The sequence below is a fragment of the Rhea americana genome, unplaced genomic scaffold (assembly GCF_003343005.1).
Source record: "Rhea americana isolate MKP2758 unplaced genomic scaffold, rheAme1 scaffold_8, whole genome shotgun sequence".
In the NCBI taxonomy this organism is placed as follows: domain Eukaryota; kingdom Metazoa; phylum Chordata; class Aves; order Rheiformes; family Rheidae; genus Rhea; species Rhea americana.
The window spans coordinates 10,845,471-10,854,400 of NW_028186978.1; positions in this window are offsets into that span (position 1 = coordinate 10,845,471).

Here is an 8,930-nt window from a genome sequence, read left to right on the forward strand (position 1 = left end):
CAGAGCTGTAGTCCGGAGTGCTGGCTTTTCATGCTTCACAAATAAGAAGGGAGTCAAAAGACGGTGCTACGAAGGAAGAATAACCCAGCGTTGCCCCCCCCCCCCTTCCCTGGATAGGGAACATTTAATAAGATAAAACAAGGGAGCAAATTTCAAGGGTCATGATTTCCTTGCACAAAGTTGCCGGATTACTTTGCAGCTACTTTGAGTCAGTCTATATCAGCCTAAAACCCATCTGAGATAGCCTAGGATTTAGCAGGAGATGCAGCCACAGAAAATGTCTCAACCAGAGTGAGAAAAAATTCCTGGCATTTGTAAATTCTGTGAGAGGTGAACTCTGTCCAGTCACTGTTACATGCTGCAAGAAGYGATAGCACAGACAAGAAACGGCTCTCCTTAAAGATCTCCGCGCTACAAAATGCTACAAACTCCCTTACAGCTTGCCCACATTATTAGGAGCCTTATGAAATTGTCGACCCTGTTCGTCTCCAAGAACCAGACTGTTACAGTAAATCAAAGTATCTCATATGCAATTAAAACCAAAATAATCAAAGGCAAGTAAAAGAAACGGCCATCCATTCTATAAAGGTACAAGATCAGCCCAAGATACACATTCATTAACAGGAACATTCACACGCTCAAGTTTGGTTTTTTAGCAGATAGAGCTTCAAAAGACAGCATGCATTAGCAAGACGCTCAGATCAGGAAATAAATTATTTCCCTTACAGTTTAATTTAATTCCCAGTAGTCCATGAAGCCAAGGCACAGCTAATCACTTACTGTGTTCTCAACATGTTGAGACTAAAAAACAACTACAGGGCTCTTACCAAAGAGCCCRTGTTTGGAAATTGCATCGCCCATTTTAACTTGTTTTTAAACCTTGACCAAAATCTAGTTGTCTGCATCTGTGAACTGCATGTATGTGGTTAAAATTGGCCTTTTTTTTCCTTCTAAATGTTAACACCACAAAGCACTGATCGTAAAAGAGGTGGTGCTGATTTCAGTATGATTTACAGCTGGAACAGTAATTTGGTTAAAGACTTACCTCTAATCAGCTGAGAATATCTTTCCTTGTTCAATTACCTGGAAGAAGTTAGGCCCTAGTTTTCTGTATCATCTGAAAAGTATACTACATTGAAACATTTTAGCAATACAGTTTACTAATGAAAAAGCCTGGTCAGATACGTTTGGTGAATATTTGGTGATACACGTCCAGGTACGTAGTAAGGATCAGTATTTGTAGCAGATTCTGTCCCTGGCACTACATATAGGACACTTTGATTTTAGAACAGAATGTAAATAACTCAACTTTAAAGTTGATCAATCCATTTACTTTCCACTAAGAAGCATAAGTTTATCTTTGAAGCTTCAGTGCCTATAAGGAAAATGTCTAAGTACTCCCCTGCTCAGCTGGGCAYGACTGCAACGCGTCTCTAGAATACTTTTTWTTTTCTTTTTTTGCCCAGTGCTTCTGCTGTACTCTGAMATAATAACTCCCAGAACTATTTTGACAGCAATAGGAAAACACAAAATTAATAAATAAAGAACCTGAACCCCATTGCAAAGTACTGTATTAGCATCCTATTCATTTCATAGTCTCTCAGGTAAAGATATGCAAAATAATTAGTGGAGTTAGTGCAGTTAACATACATCCAGAGCCAAGTAAGGAAGAAAGTCATAAAGAGGCAGTATCCAACAGCGTCGGAGCCAGGAAGAGGAAGGGGAAATGAGACACGAAGTGAAGGAGTCGGGAAGAGCAAAACTCCAGGAAGGGTTCTCATCAATAAGAAGGAAAAGAAGTATTTCAGAACAAGAGAAACMATTTTTATGATGTTTTTATGACAACAATATTAGCCAGGCAGACGCGTTTGAAAGGGAAGCGGGACTGCTTCGTTTTCGGTAGCCTAGCAGTCCCTTCACTGCAGAACCAGTTTATTCTCATTACAATCACGACCTCGAATGTTTCTGTCTGTAATCACATTTTTGTGGCCCTTCTTATAAAGAGCCCCCACAAATGCATCCTTGGGATGCAGCAGTTCRTGGGGGGTTGTTCACATCCTCCCAGATAGCTGTTTTTTCCATTCAAGACAAAAATGATGGTTGTTTCTATTCTTCTTGGACTGCTCTTATTCCAACTTCCTACCCATCCCGTGTTTGGCTGCTGACGTACGTCGGTGCCCGTCTCTGGGCTCCTCTGAGCGTTCAGGACCAGTCCTGCGGACCAGGCGCCGCGGGCGCAGGGGGCCCCGGGGCTCGGCGCCGGGGGAGGGGGGGGGGGAATCGGCCCCGGCCTGTGCTGAGACACCAGACGTCCCTGTCCCGCAGCCAGCAGTGGACAGAGACACGCAGACCAAGACATGACACGCGGGAAATAGCACCAGCGCTGGCCTGAACTGGCTTTCAGTCAGAACACCAAAAACCACAAATTATATCACTTTGAAAACTGAAGTCCAGATACAATTTTGAATTATTTCTTCTTAATTGTGGCAACTCTCAACTTTTATTGTTTGCCTCGAATATTTAAGAAATTTAAGAAATGCCCATTAAAAAAACAACMACCCTAAAACAAAGATATTGCTAATTCTTCAGGATAAGAAATATTTAATCACAAAAGAAACTCAATCTTCTTCCCCTCTTGCTAACCTTCTCTTGCTTTTTGAATAGTCTCTCCCCTTCCCGTACCCCCTCGCGTCCCCCCTGCTCCTGCTCACGCTCCCAGCCAATCCTCTATTCCACATCTGCCGGTGGCCTCCCACTTTGGACACGTATTAATGAATGCAAATAGCATCGTCCCAATAAACGAGTAATGGGGAGGAGGAAGAAGAGAAGTGAAGGGAAATGTGAGAGGTCTTAAATAAGTAATAATATTTACACTCTTATATAAACCTTAATTTACAGTTCCCAAAGTGCTTCAGGAAAGTAGGTATTGTTAACTCCTTTAATATTCAAAGACAATTTTTTTAAAAAATACATTGTTTTCCTCCTACACAACTCGTCATCCCTTGGCTGACACTGGGCGCTGTGCTGCCAGTAGCCGGACGAGCAGGTATAATTACGAGCTGGCCAGCTGAGCGTGTTTACGCTGAGGATGAGACTCGTCTCACGTTTGCAAAGTGCCTACGCAGGAGCTGCATGGCCAGCTAGTTTCCCCAGGCTGCTCACAGAGCTTCTGGTCGTTCACAGCAGCAGCCTTCTACCTAGAGTGACTTCTACCTAAAAGGCTAGTTGGAGAATGACTTAAATGAGGAATTTTGCCAACATAAATGATCTCTTGCCAAACATACTACTCTTTCAAAGGGCAAGTATGCCCTAATTCTGCATAGAGTACATTTCAAATAAAGCCTTAAACACCTCAAATTCTAGTTTAACCGTTTCAAGTTATTTTATCAATGACAATGTTTGCTGCTTACTCTAGTAAAATCCTTGGCTATCTCTTTATTCTAAGTTTTCATTGCTGAAATGGCTTTTAGATGACTCTAAGTGAGTTATCTAAAGTTGACTACAAGGTGAGAGGACAAATCTCTTTTCTTTAAACTTACTTTGCATACAACTAATTATCTAACATGCTAATTCAGTGCATATCTTTAAACTGGTAAAATTAACAGCAAAACTGAAGTATTWAATAATCTCAAATAGAGTAATTTTSCTTAAAATATAGTTCAAGACCAATTACTTATGATTACCATCTAATATTTCTGGCAGAATAATCACTAAAGGATCTCAGCTCAAGTCATTCAAAGAAAATAAAAGAAGTTTGATCCTTATGGTACTTTAAGGATTTTTTAATATATAGTAACCAGATGGCTTAAAACTTTTTCTCTTTTACTTAAAAGAGAAACATGTTGACAAAACCCTAAATCAGTACTTGACTACTACATYAGACTATGGCTGAGCGAGTTATCTTGAGAGACTTATTGTTCTGCACATGTATAAAAGATGTATGCTGCTCAATCAAGTGTACACCAGCTTCCTTTTTAAAATGAAATGGTGTATATATTTCACTTCTGTAAGGTCATCTTCTTGAAACAGATGCTTTTGATATTAATGGAAAGACTGCACAAGTGCAAGGACAGACCTTTCCAGAGCAAGCACTACAGTAATTTTCTTCTTGCATTAGGCAAACTAGTTTTGCTGCATACCTGTGAGACCTTGCAATTAGAAGACGTCCCTGTGCCACACATGGAATAAATTTTCTCCTTCTATCTTAGGAGATTCTCCCAGCTACAGCTCTTCCATATAGATTTTTTTTTGTCTAAATCTTATTATCAGCTGTGAAAACTGTGGATAGTTCTGGATGATTTTATTCTAGTAAAGATGGCACTGAAAATGGTACAGGAACCAAACGCCGGTCTTCTTGGACRTTGGTCTTCAGCCCTCAAAACAAATTACACAGGGAGAACCTTAGTGCTTTTTGCTTTTTAATAGAATTCTGTTCCTGCAAACTTTTGGTAAGACTGGCATCTAAAATTTGTCAGTCTTAAAGATGTATGCAATAAATGACTTAACTGGAATAAAATGAACACCTCCATCTGTTAATGGCATTGCTTCTTGCTTGAAAACAAGTCTTCCACAGTCACACAATTACAGTTCCCATTGACTTAGACAAACTTCTATCTATTTATCTATCTATCTAAATATATATGTATCTAAGTTATCAYATGGACCAAGACACATAGGCAGTAGCCGCTTTTTAATTGTTTACAGTTTATCCTTTTAAACAAAGGGGTAATTAAAGGAGTAGTTGGACCAATATTTGCTTTTCTAAAAGTTAGCCATAAGATAAATTCAAATCAAACCTTAACAGGAGTACAACACCTACTATTTCCTCACTGCCCTTAAGCTTAGCCAATAAACAGGCTTTTCCCTGCCATTTCCAATTAAAAAAAAAAAAAAAAAAAAAAAAAGAAAGAGAGAGAAACTTGCATCAGTCAGGTATTTTTATTGCAATCATGTTTCCTTACAAAGAAAATACATACCAGCCTGTTTCCTTTAATGCGGGGGACACATGAGGCAGAAATTAAAGGAGACTCTTAGGGCTCAGCGCTGGCAGAAAAGCTTTGAGCAGAAGGCAGGGAAAAATAACCAAGCAATTTAAAAATCAAATCAGAAGACGACGTTCTCTGTCCTGTTCTTACAGCTGAACTCATGGACCAGGAATTTGAGCACTCTGTAAATACATAGGGTTATTTCAAGGGTATCTGACTCCACGATTGATGTTTTTTTCCTAAAGCAAATGGTTCCAAACTTTAGTTAATCACTCAAGTCAAAAGTGATACTAGACTAGAGACAGTCTTCCTCCTTTAAGAGGTGCACGTTGTTAACTATCAGAATGATTATAAACAATTTCCCTGTACAGAAAAATATAATTTTATGTCTCTAAAGCAGATCAACTGGCAAGCCTCCGGACATATAGTTTGGTTGCTCCCCATTCTCCAAAGCCTTTTCAAAAGCCAAAGTTAGGCCTCAATCTCACACTTATTTATGAGCGTAACTTTCCTGGCAAAATCTGACCTAACTGGGCTGCTGCTACGAGTCTTGCTACGTCTCTCTATGACTCTAGGGGAGAAAAGTCTTAAGAACCCATTTTTAGTTGCTTSATTTTCATTAAAATTGTTGCAGTATGAAAAAAATGGCCATATCACAAAAATGAGACTTCTATTACATTTAAATTAAGTGTTTCTTTGTTTAAGTAATAAGCATAAATTAGTGCAGGTGAGAAGACAAGAACTGCTTCTTAATTGTAGTGGAAGGACTTTTTTTTTTAACTGAAGGTAACAAGTGACATTTTGCATATATTAAGATTTAAACAGGTGTCTCTGTTACAGACGATGTGTAACCTAAGACTTACAGAGTTGTAAAGCTGTAACTTTATGCTAATATCAATAAATTATGCAAGGCCYATTTACAAATACGTTGCGTGCTGTCCTTGGTCCCAGACCTCGGGCTGGTTGGTCTGCTCCTGCTTGATCGGCTTTAGCTCCGAATCTCTCCTCAGCGGTTTCTAAACAAARGGGATGCGACTTATGCACCTTCTCTCCCGTTAGCCACGTCAAGGGTTTTCAGATGTTATGTAAAAGGTTAGCATTTTATTTCATGGTCACACGAGTTAAACACTTCTTCACAGCTTAATTATCTTGAAAGCGTTATTGAATAAAACAGGAGGATGAACTATACGGCCTATATATATCAGGGATATTTCAAAACAGTTATTTCAGAGTAACTATTCTAGACGATTTTTCCATATGCTCAAGCTCTCGAACAGACTTAACTGATCTGTGTTTTCACCGAAACGCAGTGTCAGGAATAACGTCTGAGATGTTTCTCGGTGCAAACGCACCGCGGTCRATAGGACGCTTGAACGAGTCGGGGCGAAAGCCCGTCGGAGGCCCCCCAACCGCTGCGGGCCGGAGGGCGCCGCTGGGGGCAAGCAGGAGCCCCTGGGCTCCTCGGGGCAGGCTGCGCGCCCCGAGGGGCCAGAGCAAAATTCCTGGTCCCGCAAAGGCGGTTTAACAAACGCTCCAACAGCTACACCAAGCGCGAGAGGCGACAAGCACCGYCTGCAGCCCGGGCTGGGCCAGAGCGCGGGCGGCCTCGTGGGCGCCCCGAGGCCTGCAGAGGAAACCCACGCCTTAGCACGGCGAGGAGGGAAGAGAGGCCAGCAGCCCTCCGAGCCGCCAGTAAGCCCCATAAGCTGCAAGCCTGGCAGTTCCGTTGCTGTTTCCAAGGCCGCGCACGCAAGGGGGGCGCGAGGGGGTCAAGGAGCGTTGCGCCGGCAGCACGTGCGCGCAGTCGGTAACGGCATGCCGTGACGCGTTCCTTGCTCCTGGCCCCCGCCGAGGCCAGCTGTGCCGTCACCGAAACGCTGCAAAATATAGTTCCACCTTTTTTTCCCCTCCCTTTTCTGCATTAAGATAATCTAGATGCTTAGGCCACTTTTGCCACAATATTAGCTGGGGAAGATGGCACAGGGCTAAATAAAGAATTTTACCTTTYGCTTAAAATTCAGTAAATTAAAATGTAGTTTTAGAGCTGCAGATAGGTTGGGGAAAAGAAGTCTCCTCCAACACAGCAGAAGAGTGGGTAGCAGATATTAGCTAAGCCAGATACTGTATCTGGTCTTATTTCTCCAGCCATCGCAAATGACAGCTTCCTGCTAAACTTCTTGCTTTTTCTCCCTTCTGTATTTTCTATTGTGCTTAGACTCATTTATACTATCACAGTCCTCCATTTTTTTGGTACAATATTCTGATCCAGGTCAATACTATCTGACTGACATATTTCCTTTGAATAGCTCTTCGCCAACCTCGTAGTTCTCACACTACACTGCTTCTCTAGATTTAAATATTATTTCCTTTCTGGAAATATACTCAAAGTTTCACTGGAACTGAAATTCCTGATAAGGAATTCAGCAGGCCTAAAAAATAAATTTTATGCAAAAAGTTGTGAGTTACCACAGCTTACCTGCATTTGACCTTATTGTAGTGATTCTGGCCTTAAAAGACTGCAGACTACCAAATAACAGTATACGTTTGATCACTGTTTTCCCCCTCCTTACGTGCTTAACAGGCTACAGTTATTACTTCCACTCAAGCTGTGCCCCACCTGGACTGACAGATTTTTAAAACAGTTGACACACAATTCCCTATGCTCATTTTTTAAAGACCTTCAGCTCAGAAATAATCCAGTCTTCTCAATGCACCTCAGATCTTGCTTCCATTTCAACTGTGGTCAATATATTTCCACACCCTTGACCCTACGAGCTATTCTGCATTTTCCCCCGTGAATTGTCTTTTTCTTTCCCCCCTCCCAAAGAGGAAATGTTGACCTGGTGAGCAGCAGAAGACAGATACAAACTCAAATAGTGAAACCTTTAACTCTCTGTGCCTTACAAAGCTTGTCCTCACCTGAGCTGCTGTTACAACTAGTRAAACACCACACAAGAGAACACTGTATCTAGGACCAGCACTTCCCCTACCGCAGATGCGTGCAATGGAAACTCTTGTTCACCAGAAAGTGCTTGCATACCCAGCAGCGTGCCCAGGACACCCCCAAGAAAAACAAAATGGAGGCTGCTTTTGGTAATTACAGTAAATTATACTTTCCTACCTGACAGCAGAGAAATATTATTTACAGTGTGTCATGTACTGCAGCTGGTGTAATCTTCATCTGGTGCCAAGTCATACTGCTGGTGCCTGGGAAGCACCTGCTCATTGGTATTACTCGTCTCAGCTGAAGACACGAGCAAAGAAGGCCAGAGCAGGAGAGCTGCTAAACCTGCAGCAGCACCTCTCCTACCCCCACCCTGCGATGAAAAGGCCAGGACGCAGGCAGCCTCTGAGGAGCGGGAAATCGCTCCTCACTCCCCGCGCACAACACGGGAGCTGGGAAGGCTCACAGGAAATTCCTCACGCCTTTACGGGGAGCTCGATCCACCTTGCTGGTGCAATTTGAGCCTTTCCCAAACAGGGGAACCATTGGGTCGAGACCCGGTGCAGCAGATCTCAGAGACTCTGGAGAAGCAGGCCACCTCCTGTACTGAAGCTGTGCCACCCTCCTTTAGGCCTTTTCCATTAATTTCTGCTTTCTCCCATTTGATTCAAAACAGTTTGCTTAATTTGTTATCTACATTTTGGAGAAGGCCCAACGCAGTAAACACAACAGTAACATACATTTGGGTAATCAGGAATTGAAACAGAAATCAGACAAGTCAAGCCGTTCAGCGCAGCTTGACGAAGCAGCAGAATACTCCGGTCTCTAGCTGACCACATATCTGGGGGTTTGTCAGTTGAGTACCCTAAGAGAAATACCAGCAGACTGCCCAAGTTTCCTTCTGAAGCACTGCCTAAACCCCCAAGGAGTCAGGAAAGGAGGTTAGAGCTGGAGGTGTTTGAGGCCTTCCCATTCTTGAGGAGTGCTGATTTGTCAAAACT